The 14,830-nt window shown below is 39.2% G+C and overlaps 1 pseudogene; it reads left to right on the forward strand.

The window, feature by feature from the left end:
• Window positions 1-399: 399 nt before the first annotated feature.
• LOC100466526 lies at window positions 400-1,307 on the forward strand (annotated as a pseudogene).
• The last annotated feature ends 13,523 nt before the right edge of the window (window positions 1,308-14,830 follow it).

Raw genomic sequence — 14,830 nt, forward strand, 5'->3', positions numbered from 1 at the left:
AAGACTCCTACATAGGGGAGCCTGGGTGGCCCAGTCAGTTCAGCGTTTGCCTTCGGCTCCTGTCAGAATCCCAGGGTCCTGGGATCCAGCCCCATATTGAGCTCCCTGCTGAGCAGAGAGTTTCCTTCTTCCTCTCCCTCTGCTGCTCCCCCTGCTAATGCCCTCTCTCTCTGTCAAATAAATAAATAAAATCTTAAAAAAGAAAAAGACTACATAGCAGTAAAAACTAAATGAGCTGCTAACCTATACCTTTAGAATATATAAATCTCTAATGATTAAAGCTACATGAAAGAAGTTAGGCTCCATGCACACACACACACACACACACACACACACACACAGAGTACATACATACATGCATGCATATACGGAGATGTATATATATACTTATAATCTCTGATATCTGGCAAGGAAGATGCTGTCAACAACTCTGCCTGAGGTCACTACATGGTGGGGAAGGAGATCATCGATCTTGTGCTGGAGCAAATCCGAAAACTGACAGACCAATGCACCGGGCTTCAGGGTTTCCTGATCTTCCATAGCTTTGGGGGTGGCACTGGCTCAGTCTACACGTCCTTGTTGATGGAGCGGCTTTCTGTTGACTACGGCAAGAAGTCCAAGTTGGAATCTGCCATCTACCCCTGCCCCCAAGTATCCACAGCAGTTGTGGAACCCTACAACTCCATCCTGACCACCCACACCACCCTGGAACACTCGGACTGTGTCTTCATGGTAGACGACAAGGCCATCTAGGACATCTGCCGCAGCAACCTGGACACAGAGCACCCTACCTACATGAACCTCAACTGGCTTATTGGCCAGATGGTATCCTCCATCACTGTCTCCCTGCACTTCGACAGGGCCCTCAACGTGGACCTCACAGAGTTCCAGACCAACCTAGTGCCCTAGCCTGCATCCACTTCTCCTTGGTGACCTACTCCACCCATTGTCTCAGCTGAGAAGGCCTACCATGAGCAGCTGTCGGTGTCAGAGATCACCAACACCTGCCTCCAACCAGATGGTCAAGTGTGACCCTTGCCACAGCAAATACATGGCCTGCTGCTTTCTCTACCATGGAGAAGTGGTGCCCAAGGATATGAATGTCACCATTGCCACTATCCAGACCAAGAGCACCATCCAGTTTGTGGACTGGTGTCCTACAGGTTTCCAGGTTGGCATTAACTACCAGCCCGCCACAACCGTGCCTGGGGGAGACCTGGCCAAGGTGCAGCGGGCAGTCGGCATGCTAAGCAAATACCACAGCCATCGAGGAGGCCTGGCTGGATGAAACACATCAGAATGCATAGAGCAGTACAGTATTCCAGCAGTAAATAGCCTTAGGATGTCACTAAAAAACAACATGGAAACACCATATATATATATATATATATATATATACACACACACACACACACACACACACACACACACACACACATATATGATCCAGGAAGGAGAATCTGTCTTAACTTCAGTCACATGCTTACCCTCTAACATTGTCAAGCCCTCTAGTGCCAAATAGAACATGGGAGGAAAAAATTCTCAGTGGAACACTAGAATGGTCTTACTAAAATGAGGAAGGAATGTGTGTATAAAAATTATGATATATAATTATATAATTATAATTATGTATAAATAAACAGTGTATATATAAATATATACACATATATGTGTATATATATTTTGTATATAAAAAATCTTCAACAAAAAGTGCACAAATGTGCTCAAAACCTTCTATGGAAACTGGCATAATATCTCAATGGCATATCTGATGAAAGTTTTCCTTAAAGTCAACCCCATTTGAGCCTACTTCTTGGATATTTGGTACTTGTTAACCACTTATTTTCTGTTTCAGTATTGACATACTGAAAAAATGCTTTAATGAAAAGTGGAGTTCAATTAAATGATGAGTTTAGTATTACAACCTGCTCATAGGAGCATGAAGACATTAAGGAGATTTACACATTGACTTTTATTCAGATATTTTCATTCTTTCAGCCTTCCAAGGTTCCTGTAAGAAACTGAGATAAAAAGGAGAAAGGCGACATAAGTGGAACATCTGAGTGACACATAAAATATAATATTTGTATGAAATGCTTTCTGAAACACGTGGGGAATAAAATAATTAGTAGTTAAGTAGAATTGATGCTACATGTGGAATGGGATTTTATAAATTCCGAAGTTAGTCCTGTTCTGACACCTATGATGAGTAACAGATCACTGAGAGCTGAGCTCCCAGGGGGAGGGGGATCCCAGCCTAGCTGGGGCTGGAAAGAGGCTGCTGTTATTTTACAGGAGTGTATGGGTGCTGGATGAAACACATCAGAATGCATAAAGCAATCCAGTATTCCAGCAGGAAGGAGCCTTAGGAAGTCACTAACATGAAAACAAAAACCAATTTCAGAGAAAGTCACCAAATCACTAGGATTTGTGTGACTACCAGAGAAATGTAACCAGCGGATCTTGGTGAGGAGAACTAATGTTTATTAAACAACTTATTATTAAACAGAAGCTTGACGCAGTTATTTCTTTTAAGTTATGCCCACAGGAGCTCTGGAAGTTAGGTGGTAGTATTCCTATTTAATATAAGAAGACACTAAGCCTAGATGACCTTTAACCCATCACCTGACTCTAGAGCCTATTAAGTGAATGAACCAGGCCTCGAACTGCCAGTTTATTGGTTCCACTCCATCAGGTTTTCATCTTCCATAATTACGGCCCACATATTCTTTCATTATCTATCATGAAATACCTATCTGGTATTACATCTGTGACATCACAAAATTCACTGGTTCTCAAAGTGTGTAGGACATCCTAAAACCCCAAAACATAATCTCACAGACCTCTTTCAGAGTAACAATTTTAATTTGTGTGATTTTTCTAAAGAACTGGATTTGTAATACTGCATGTCCCCAAAGCCAACTCTATATAGCACAAATTGAAGATCTCGGTTATCTTCTGTTCTGGAAATACTTCAGCAGCCTAAAGCACTGCATCCACAAATACAGCTCAGTATATTCACTTTGGGGTTTTGACATTTGTAGAATGACCATTGGCCTTGCTTAAATTCTATCAAAAGTCATTGTCAGCGAAGTACTGGGAACATAATAAGCACTCAAGAAATTCACAAATGGCCAAAATTTCATTAGTCTCAATCCTCCTTGAAATTGAATTGGCTGCTCAGACTTCAATTTTGCCTTAGCTTAGCTGTGAAAAATACACTTTTAAAGAAATGTATTAGAAATTGTTTTGTTACATATCTTACCTCAGACCCATGAGTCTGGATCAGAGCTCAGTAGAATCACCAAGGATATTGTACTCCCTAAAAACATGAAATCCAGTTTAAAAAAATAATAAAAAAAACTTACAAAAATGTCATTTAAAAAAATAACATAAAAATAGTACTACTAAAAGCGGAACAGGACCGGGCCCAAATTTCTACTAAAGGAGACCTTCAGGGAACACTCTTCAGACATATTTCAGTGTGTTGCATTTTGAAGGAGTCAGCACAGGCAGGATTAGACAGGTAAGGTAGCAGAACTCTATGCAAGATATTACAAATCAACTGGAAGAGAAGACAAAATAAAAATCCTGCCCTTGTCATATGTCTAATAATATTTATGTATGCAATGTAACAAGAGGAAAATAAACATGAGCTGTTTTACCAAGCTAAAGAGAATGAAAGCTATAATAAGGAGCATTAGTGATGATGCCCATATATTTTTCTGAGGTTTTGTATACAGATTGAGATGAGCCACATAATAGAATCAATGTAAATAAAAGCCCTGCTGGTACTAGTTGCCTGTGAGGTGGGGCATTTCTGGTGGAGAGAAAGCACTCTATCCGGAAAACGTGCCATTTAAATAATTGAGGACACCTGGTGTGAAGAAACTAAGGCCAATTTTACTGATTTTCCTTTCTTTTATTTATTTTTTTGTGTTTCTCCATTAAATGTGAAAAAGAAAATTAAATGTGATTATACCTGCCAGTTGCATCTTCCAGGAAGGTAAAACTGTTTATATTTTGAAGAACATTATAAAAATACTTGGCTTACTCACCACTGAAGTCATTATGAGTAATTTATATTTGGTATTATATTACTAAAAAGTTTTCACTTAGAAAATGGGTTTTCTCTTTATGAATAGTTTCTACCAAGAGAATCTATCTATTGAATTGTGGAGTTCTTGAATATCAAACATTGACCCAGCACACCATATTTTCAATGATTACTATATTTTATTGTACAATGTTTTAAATGGATTTAGAAAGCATTGTAACTTGTCTACAATGTAGTCTTTCTTTCTTTATTGCAGTTATTTTTTTAAGATTTTAATTATTTATTTGAGAGAGGTGACAGAGAGCACAGGTGGGGGGACAGGGAGAAACAGACTCCCTGCTGAGCAGGGAGCCTGACGTGGGGCTCGATCCCAGAACCCTGAGATCATGACCTGAGCTTAAGACAGATGCTTAATCAACTGAGCCACCCAGGCACCCCTGTTCATTGCAGTTCTGATGCTAATTTCAAGTCTTCTAAGAATTCAACTGTCTTGTATAACTATTTAAATCAAAACCTGGTCTTAATGATGATTCTAAGCACCTGAGCACATGAAAAATAAATTATATAAATATATGCATATATACATATAAATTATATATAAGAATATACATAATATATAGAAATATATACAAGATATATAATATGTAGGAATATATATAATATAATGTATATATGATGGACAGAATGGTTTCTGTCCTCAGGAAGCCTACTGTTAGAAAGTGAGATGTGTATTTAACAAGTAATTAAAGGACATGATATGTTACTCATTCGAACCTACAGGATGTTTGGGAACATATGACAGGGTGTTCCAACCTAGTCTTGCACAGGAAGAAAAGTCTTGGATTAAGATAATTTTTAAAGTGAAGACCTAATGAAATGGAGGGAGAAGGAATAGGGAACATACTCCAGGCTGAAGAATTTAGAGGCAGAGGGGTACAGGTAAATGCCATATTCCAAAATTTAAAAGCAGTTTATTGTGACTGGAGAGGAGAAACCAGTTGGAAGCTTGGTGAGAGTGAAGCCTGGGAGGCTGGGGAAGAAGCCGAGTGTGAGTCGTATATTGTTTATTTGAACTGTATTTTATAGAATAATAGGAAACTCTGGAGGTTGTCAAACAGGAAAGCATTATGATCAAAAAATAGTTTTGGGGGGGGTGCCTGGCTGGCTCAGTCAAGCATAGGACTCTTAATTCCAGGATTGTAAATTTGACCCCCATGTAGCGTGAGAGATTATTTAAATTCTCTTAAAAAATAATTTTGGGAAATTATTGAGCTACAGTGAGGAGATTGGGTGTTCAGAGCAGTGATAAAGAGAGGACAGAAGTATCACAGGGGAACTAGTTAGAAAGCTGTTACTATAGTAAATAAAAGCAATATTATGAAGAATCAAAGGAGAATTAGTGATACATTGGGAAAACAGGAAAAGTATGCTGAACGTAAGGTAGATATAAAGGGTGACTGGCAAGTGCTATGCCTGTGTGTATGCACATGTGAGTTTTAATCAGCTTAATGCAGGCAAGTAGTTAAATATTTAAATAATAATGATTTGTAGAGATAATAATTTATCAAGTATCTCTCCATACAAATCAATTTGTTACTTCAAGAAGCACCCCTATTTGTTTCTTTTAGCTATCTTTTCTAGTTTTTCTTAAGTATATTCATATCTGCATATAATCTTCATATTGTAGCTTGACATCAATTTTAGACATTTTCTGTTTACTTCCCACTGATAGAGATTAACTCATGTATATCAACACCACCAATGGTCTCTACCCCTCCTGCCAATATGCTTATATAAGTTTATCTTACACCGTTTAGTTCTATAATTTGAATAATGTTCTTACACCTTCATTTCTATATTCCATCAACGGCAGAGACCGTCTCTGTCGGTATCTGTATAGGTTGGCACTCCACCAAATTGCAGATCTTAGTGTTTGCTCACTTCCTTTCGGGTCACCTCCCCTTCAACTGCATGGCTTCCATTTCACCTCTCGAATCATGTTATCTTATGTTCAGCAGTGGCAGATACATGTACTTGCCCCTTTGGTATGTAGAGAACATTTTTCTATAATTAATATCGTCTTCCTCATGAGCTCTGCAGGTTGGATGCTTCCTTTGACATAATCTCTCAATCTCTATTTGTACCCTGTTATGGCATGTCTGGTTCTTAATGCCTGTGGAAGGGAGGAGAAAGCAGGACCTCTACCCTGCAGAGTCCAAAGATGGAGGGGGGGTCACTTCTCCTTCCACATGAAGTGCCTGGCCAGGTAGGTAAGAGAGGATTTTCCTTTATTACTGTCTTCAAAGTACGTGAGTCTGTAGTGCAGCCATCACATGTTTTTGGCTTCCACTAAAACGTACCAATCTGACCCATGTGTAAACCATGTTCTTTTTTTTCTTCCTATAGCTGATTCTGAAGGATTCCTCATCTGGACAGAGGTATTAGCTGGGGGAGGCATACCTATACTTCAGTAGTGGGGACAGTGACGGGGTTTTTGATCTTCTACTCAGGTTGATATACCCCTTGCATGGTATGGAGGATTGCTCTTGGGCCCACCCAATCTTTGTGGATCTCACAGAATCCAAGTCATAATGGGAAATTTCAGACGTGTGGACGTTTGGTTTTGCCTGTCCAAGCATTCTGTCTCTACCAAGGCCCAGTGGCATCGAGCCCCACATCAGGCTCCTCTGTTGGGAGCCTGCTTCTTCCTCTCCCACTCCCCCTGCTGGTGTTCCCTCTCTCACTGGCTGTCTCCTTCTCTGTCAAATAAAGAAACAAAATCTTTAAAATAAAAAAAAATAAAATAAAATAAAGCCATAGATTATTCCAGATCCAAATCCAGATTCCCTATGTAATCATATAATCCAGTCCCTTGATTAATTACCCTACGAATCTCACCCTACATCCCACCACGCTCCCCAGGACCCCCCAGCACAGCATGACTAGGTCTGTCACCTCCTTAGGTTTAGTCCTCCTTTTGTCTCCCTGTTGGCCGCAACATGTGCCAGCTGTGTTAACCGACAATGTAAGAAGAAGGGGGATAAGAAGGCAAATCCTGAAGCGAACATGTTTGCCAGGGGAAAGCCTTTTGAAGTATCTTCTAGGCAGGGAAGTCCTGTTAACTGGAAAGGACAGGCTACTTTATAGTCTCAGAACTTTCAGGGACAGCAGGTGACTCAAAACATTTGTGATCATCCGCCCAAATGGCCCTATTCCTATTCATTTTCTAATTAGGGCCCTCACCTTAGTAGAACAGACTTCCTTGCTTGGGCATTTACCATACTCTAGAATACAGCCCCCAGCCACCGTATTAAGTTCTGAGCCCGGTCTTCCTGTTTCTCCCTCCCCCCTTAGGAGGAGAGAACTTCTTTTGTAAGCTGCCAGGAAAGCCCTATAGCTTTCACACTCAACTTTCAATTGCTCTTTAATCCCTAGAGCCTTTTGTCATATTTAGCTAGATGTCAATGGCATTTAGCAATAACCTTACAAACCCACTGCCTTTATCGTTACTCTTTGCCTGTACTCTTCAAAAGTCTGACAAATTAGGTCAGCTAGTACATTCCCTCCTACCTGTAAACCATCTCAATTCACTGACAGGGAGAGTTTAAACAGCTGAACTATTGCCTTGTGCCAGGGATGTCATCTGGATTCACCTCACACTAGTGACTGGGAGAAAAGTGATTCAGCCCCATCACCCCATTTTATCAGTCCCTTTCTTGTACCACTCGTGACAAGCTATTGCAGACTATATTCTCTAGAAGTAGAAGCTGAGATGGAGTGTAGCATATACGGTGTTTATGAGTGACCCGCACTCGTGAGAGAAAGCAAGACTGGGGAGAGGAAAAAGCCTGATTATGCTGCTGAACTACAAAAACCATAGCTGTTTTCCACAGGGGAGTCTGGAGCAGACACGGCCCGTCAGTTTACTCAGAAAGTTAAAAATAGAACCACCTTATGATCCAGTAATCTCGCTCCTTGGTATTTTCCCCAAAAAATACAAGAACACTAATTCAAAGGGATACACGCACCCCTATGTTTATAGCAGCAGTATTTTCAATAGCTAAACTATGGGAGCAACCTGAGTGGCCTTCAATAGATGGATGGATAAAGAAGATGTGATGTGTATACACACACACACACACACACACACGCACATGCACACACACACACACGGGAGTATTAATCAACCATGAAAAAGGATGAAGTCTGGCCAATTGCAATAACATGGATGAAGCTAGGGAGTATAATGCTAAGCAAAATAAGTTAGAGAAAGACAAATATGATATGATTTCACTCGTGTGGAATTTAAGAAACAAAACAAATGAGCAAAGAAAAAAAAGAGAGAGAGAGATAAAATAAACAGATTAACTATAGAGAACAAACTGAGGGTAACCAGAGGGGAGATGGGTGGGGGATGGGTGAAATAGGAGATGGGTATTAAGGAGGCTGCTTGTCCTTATGAGCACCTGGTGTGGTATGGAAGTGCTGAATCACTATATTGTACAGCTGAAACTATATAACACTGTAGGTTAACCATACCGGAATTAACACTTAAAAGAATAAATGGCCCACCAGAGGTGTCCTGGCCCAACATGCCTGGGTCTTTCAACCCCTACCAGCATCAGTCATTGAATATAGGTCACTTTGTGTAGGACATGCTCTTGGATAAGGTGGCTCTTTGAGGCAAAGAACTGACATCCTTCCTTGAAAAAAGACCAGATAGTGCTCGTTTGTGTCTACCACATTCCTCCATCTTGGCTCCTCCCTAAGAAAACATCCTGATGAATGTGGGGCTGAAGAGTGGGGAAATCATAGGAAGTGATTTAAACAGGTCTTTAAATTCATCTGAGTGTCATATAGAGTTCCTCTAACTTCTTTGGCTCTGTGTGATTTGTGGGACTTAGATAGTAAGGTTGGTTTTTGATGAAACTCATCATCTGATATCTTTTGGCTTGACCCAGGAACAGCAACCTCCATCTAGCAGCTAATTCACTGTCACCTGGCTCTCTCCATTACAGAGAATCCTCTGAGTCTACTTCCTCTCTCCATTCTTCCCCTGTGCCTGCTAGTTTACTATAAGTCACTAGGTTCCACTTGGTTCATTGTATCTACTACCTAGAAAGTTCCTGCAACTCTTGCTAGCTCTCAAATTTTCTGCTTTTGAAATTCTATTTCATGAAACTTTCTTATTTAGAAGCTAGGGCAGGGGCACTACCCTCCACGCACTATATGTTCCTATTAATACACTATTACTTCCAACTTTGTAGTTAGATTGGGCTATATGACTACCTTGGGCCAACGAAATATAAGCAAAAAGGATTTGAGTCACCCCCAAAATGAGGCATTAAGAAACCCATATAGAATTCTCCAGAACCTTTCTTTTCCTTCCAGAGTAATTAAAGAAGCTGTCTGTTTCCAGGGATAGAGCCTCCACCCATCATCTCTGGGTGACTGTAAAGCTTAGAGACGCCAAGGTAGCAAATGAAACATCAATGAGAAAGAACTGCTTGCTGTACTGAACCACTAAGATGTGGTGATTTCTTCTGACTGTAGCAATTAATATACAATGCCACAGGGAAAGTGTGATTGGACTGGAGGAACTAAAATGCTTTCTTTTGCCCAACCATGCTAATCTGGCCTGGCCTTGGTAGAGGTGAGGGGTTGTCCGTTGGTGATAAAATGTTCCCCATTACATGCCTCCTTACTTTCATAGCATGAGGTTGGTAACATACACCTCTGTCTGTGCTTTGTCCTGGAAAACATGTCACTAGTGTTTATATTACTAGGATTTTATTAAGATATTTACTATAGAAACAAATGTTGTACTATGTTGGCATTTACCTGTTTGGCTCTGTTTTTCTTCCATTGTTAGATTGCCTTGTATTTTCTGCCTTTATCATATATTTAAGGGCACTATCCAACCTGTAGATTCTCCTTTGTTTCCCATACATCAGCCTCAAAAAAATTCATGTCCCCCTACTTTCCTCTCTCATCCACACTGATGACTCTCAAGGTCAGGCTCACACATGCTTTCCTTGGACTTCACCTCGCTATCCCCTGAGGATGCTCCACCCTATGTATAAAAGAGTAGAATAAAAAAGAACATCTATGTTAGGACCAACCTGATTAAAAAAATAAAATGCTTAAATATCTCTGAAGTCCCCAGTGTGACTTTGATAATGGCGTCGTAACCCCATGTTGTTCTCTGAGGGTCACTGGGAGTCTTACAAAATATGTATACATCCTTGAATAATGAATTGCTTTGTTTCATATGTTTGTAAGCTTCTTGTAAGTGGAGACATATTGTATGTATTCTTATGTGACTTAATTATTTTTCATAGAACATACTTTTTTATGTGGCTCACATTTTTATGTGATATATGTAACTATAGGTCATTCATTTTTATTGCTTCTGCCAGGCCCTCTAAGAACATAAGAGCCATTAATCACCTTCCACAATGTTTCTGCCTATGAGTCTCAGGCTGCACAGAGAGTGGAAAACCTTTGAGAAAACTGGCTTGTTGCTATGTATTTTTAAGGGGTTCTATTGTACCTCATGCAAAGAGAGTTGGAGCAAGCAAAATTCCTCACTCCTGCTTGATGGGTGGACTTTTTCTTCTCCAAATTCACTCAGGCATAGTAGATCCTATTCTCGTTCTTGGCAGCCCGTAAGGCATCTAGTACTGCTTCCTACAGGGATCGGGGCCTACACTTCTTTTCTCAGGATAGAGTCCAGATTCAGAACCTACTTATTTTTGGGGGGGCTCCTGGGTGGCACAGTGGTTAAGCGTCTGCCTTCGGCTCAGGGCGTGATCCCGGCGTTATGGGATCGAGCCCCACATCAGGCTCCTCTGCTATGAGCCTGCTTCTTACTCTCCCTCTCCCCCTGCTTGTGTTCCCTCTCTCGCTGGCTGTCTCTATCTCTGTCGAATAAAGAAATTAAAAAATCTTAAAAAAAAAAAAAGAACCTACTTATTTTTTAGCATGATTTCTCTTGTCCACTTGGCACAAGAAGTTATCCTTAACTTTTTCAATAAAAAGCTTTTTGTAAATATATTTTGTCTAACATCTTTAGGTGTATTGTTCTGAGAAGTTATGTATATTTAGACAAACATGTTGCTAAGGAAAAAAAAATCCCCACTATTTAATTTTTTTTTCTAATTTTGCAAATGCTGGGTTGTTATATAATGGGAAGCGGTCTCCTGGGAGGGATGTGGTTGTGACTGTAAGGACGTACACATTCCATGTGTATATTTTCAATTATCCCCTCATCTTCAGTTTCATATTTCACTACTGTGCTTTCTTGGCCTTTCCAGGATGAATCTGTGAACATCAGCTCCCTAGAATAAAGGTAGTTCACTCCAACTTTATGATGTACCTAAAGTTTTTTTTTTTCCAATCTGTTTAATCATTCCTCCATTCACTTCTTATTTACAGAAATCTCTTAGAATGTTTTTTTTTTTAAAGATTCACCTCTTATTGTTTTTATTGGCATAGGTCTGTTATTTTTAAAGAGATCTCTTATATATTATTTAATAGTATCTCAAGAAGTACAAAATATAAAATATAGTGCTTTGTTTATAAACACCCCCAGGTCCTTTATTCTTTTTAGACACTTTAATACCTGCTACTTAAACTATATGATGTAATTGTCATATCTTGTGTATGGTGAGAGACAGCCCTCTGTATACCTCTCAGTTAGATGAAAACGGTGCTCAAGCCCAAACCTAACAGTCACACAGTGTGTAAGGTCTTGGGTATCAGTAGATAAAATAGCAGTCAAGAAAACAGGATTTAAGCAAAGAGTTGTATAGTTCAGAAAATACAGACCCCAGTATGAATCTTGGAACCATCATTAACAGTGGGGCAAAACTGAGGCAAACCACTTAATTTATCAGATGATCAATATCATTATCTGAACTATGATGAAATTCTCCATAGATTTCAATTGCAAATTCAAGTTCAGATATACTTCAGAAGGATTATATTGTAAATATTAAATGAGACACCAGTAAAACAATTAGCACAGTGCTTAGCGCCTAAGAGATGGTCGAAAATGATTTCTCTTTCACATTTCCTGCCCTGTCTTGACCTTCATTTCTCTTCTTTAGAATAATAACTGGTACAAAACAAAAAAATTGGCTAATTAGATTCTTGGTAAAGCCCACTGAAAGAAACAAATTTTGTCTACCCTTCCAGCGTAGGTCTTTTTCCCTCTTAATCAAAAACTACCTCTTGGAGCAAACTCTAGTTCTAGTCCCTAACTCAACAAGTGCTCTTGGAGGGTGGAGGTGAGAAGCTAAGTCTCTGTGTTAGGTAAGGCGCAAATAATTTTATTTCTTCAAATGAGTCACGCTTTTGGTTCATGCATTGCCTAAACTGTCAAAAATTGATTCAGATGTTAAATATTTCTGATTTCTGATCATTTTAGATGAACTTTAGGTTTTGGAAAGCATATTTAACAATTATTCATCCATCAACTTGCTAATGTCAATGAATTTTAAACTTTTGCATTATGCATACATTTTAAAGGTATTATATAAAAGCAATTTATTCCTCATGCATTGGAAGTGTCTTTCAAACACAGCTGGGAGCTCTATTCAGCCATCAGGCTCCCTCCTTCACCATAATCTCTAGGATCCTTGCAAAAGCCTGCCTTTTGATACTTCTCATATTTATAACAACAATCTGGATGTGATTTTTCACCCTTCCTAGGGAGTTACAAATAGACAATCAGAGCTTCATCATCTTGGGGGCTGAGGCATTCACTGAGATAACAATAGGAAAACAAGTGTACTCTCCAGGAAATGATCATCATGGCTGCCATGCAGTTTATTTTGAGCTAGTTTTTTGTTGTTGTTGTTTTGTTTTGTTTTGTTTTTCCTGTCAAGAGGTTTACATCTGGAGAGGAAACATGTAAGTATATGGAGTCATATTTCTTCTTCAATTCAATTCAGGAACATTATTATTAATGCCTCCCATGTTTAAAACATACTGTTAGATATGAGCATTAGTCTTACTCTCAAATATATATAGTATAATGCTATGCATTGTGAAACAATTTTAAATGCCATAGGCATAAAGAAAGCGTCTGCACATGGCAGGTTAGGATGGGCTTTAAGCTAAGAGATAGGTTTTAAATAATGCATGGAGTTTTGACAAGCAGAAGTACAGAGAAGTAAACATTCCCAGCCCAAGAAAAGCAATGTAGGGTGTGTAAATGCGTGGATGTGCATGGGTTTGGACTTTATAGCAGTCCTTGCTCTTTTGGTGGCAAAGGTACTGAGATCCATATGAGCTTGCTTAAAGAACGAACAGTATCTTCAGCAGATATAGTTACAGCATGTAAGAGTTCATGAGTAAACTGGAATCCAATACCTAAATACTGTGAAGCTTCATGTTCTCCTCATATTTCTGTTTCTCTGTGCATATCGGTTCCACTATATGTTTTGCTGAAGACTAGGTTCCCTCGTCTATGGCTTTCCAGAGCTCCAGGATTTATTTTCCTTTTGTGAAAAGGTTGACCAAACTAAGGCTGGAATCTTGTAGCCTCAACAAATTACTCAGGGAAAAGGTCTGGAGATCAGTTTGCTTAAGGTACTGTCCATTGTACAAACAATTTTTCTAAATCATTAGAGTCACATTGAAGACAAATGACCTGAGTTTTATGGGTGCAACCAGGTGAACAGGGTAGGATAAAAAAAACACCAGGTCTATTAAAAAGGAGAGGTCTGGAGTAACATTCTGCAAGTGCCCATTTAGGTGGTGAATATTTGAACATTTGACATTTTAGATGCAATGAAGTCTGAAAGTAGAAGTGTAAAAAATAATAAAACTAGAATAGTAAATTGAGATGATGTCAGGAAGACTTTTCGTGGAACTTCAAGGAATTAGAATTTTATTCTTTATGCCAGGAGGAAACACTAAAATATTTTAAAAAGATTTTATTTGTTTATTTGTCAGAGAGAAAGAGGACACAAGCAGGGGGAGTGGCAGGCAGAGGGAGAAGCAGGCTCCCTGCTGAGTAACGAACCTGACGCGGGACTCAATCCCAGGACCCTGGGATCATGACCTGAGCCAAAGGCAGATGTTTAACTGACTGAGTTACCAAGGCATCCCAGAAATATTAAAATATTTAAATAAAACTATTAAATATTTAATGACATTATTAATAGTATCTATAAGTAGATTCATATGGAAGCAAAATAGAGACACAGGGACCACCAGGAAAGAGACTGCCATGTTTCAGAGGAGCAGGGATGGGTTAGAGTTATGGCACTAAGACCAGATAGGTGAATTCTAGTGTGAAGTTGAGTCAACTGGATTTGGTGTCTGATTTTTCATAGGACAAATAGAGAGGTCAGATGAAATTGTGAGCAACTAATCCTTCAAAAATAGCTTTCTCATATTTATACTGTACTAACATGGCTTGGAGTGATTTTAAAAGAAATGAAAAGGTCTATCATCTTCTGTCAATGTTATGGTCCAAATGCTCACCTTTTTGAGTGTGCACTGATGAAGGCCAGGAGGAAAGGCTTGTGACTTTGTAGCCCAATGGAACAAAACATATGACATGAGTTCTACAGAGAAGTTATACTGCACAATGGGTAGCCATATACAATCAACACATATCAAATGAAAAGGGGGCTATATAGACAAATTGATCTGGGAATTGTTAAGTTAAATGATTGTAGAGAAGTTTCTTATTCCCAGGGCAACTCCAGCCTTTAATATATTAATGTTTTGTGTGAATATTTAAAAGCAGCAGTATGG

Source organism: Ailuropoda melanoleuca, chromosome 11 (assembly GCF_002007445.2).
Source record: "Ailuropoda melanoleuca isolate Jingjing chromosome 11, ASM200744v2, whole genome shotgun sequence".
Lineage (NCBI taxonomy): Eukaryota > Metazoa > Chordata > Mammalia > Carnivora > Ursidae > Ailuropoda > Ailuropoda melanoleuca.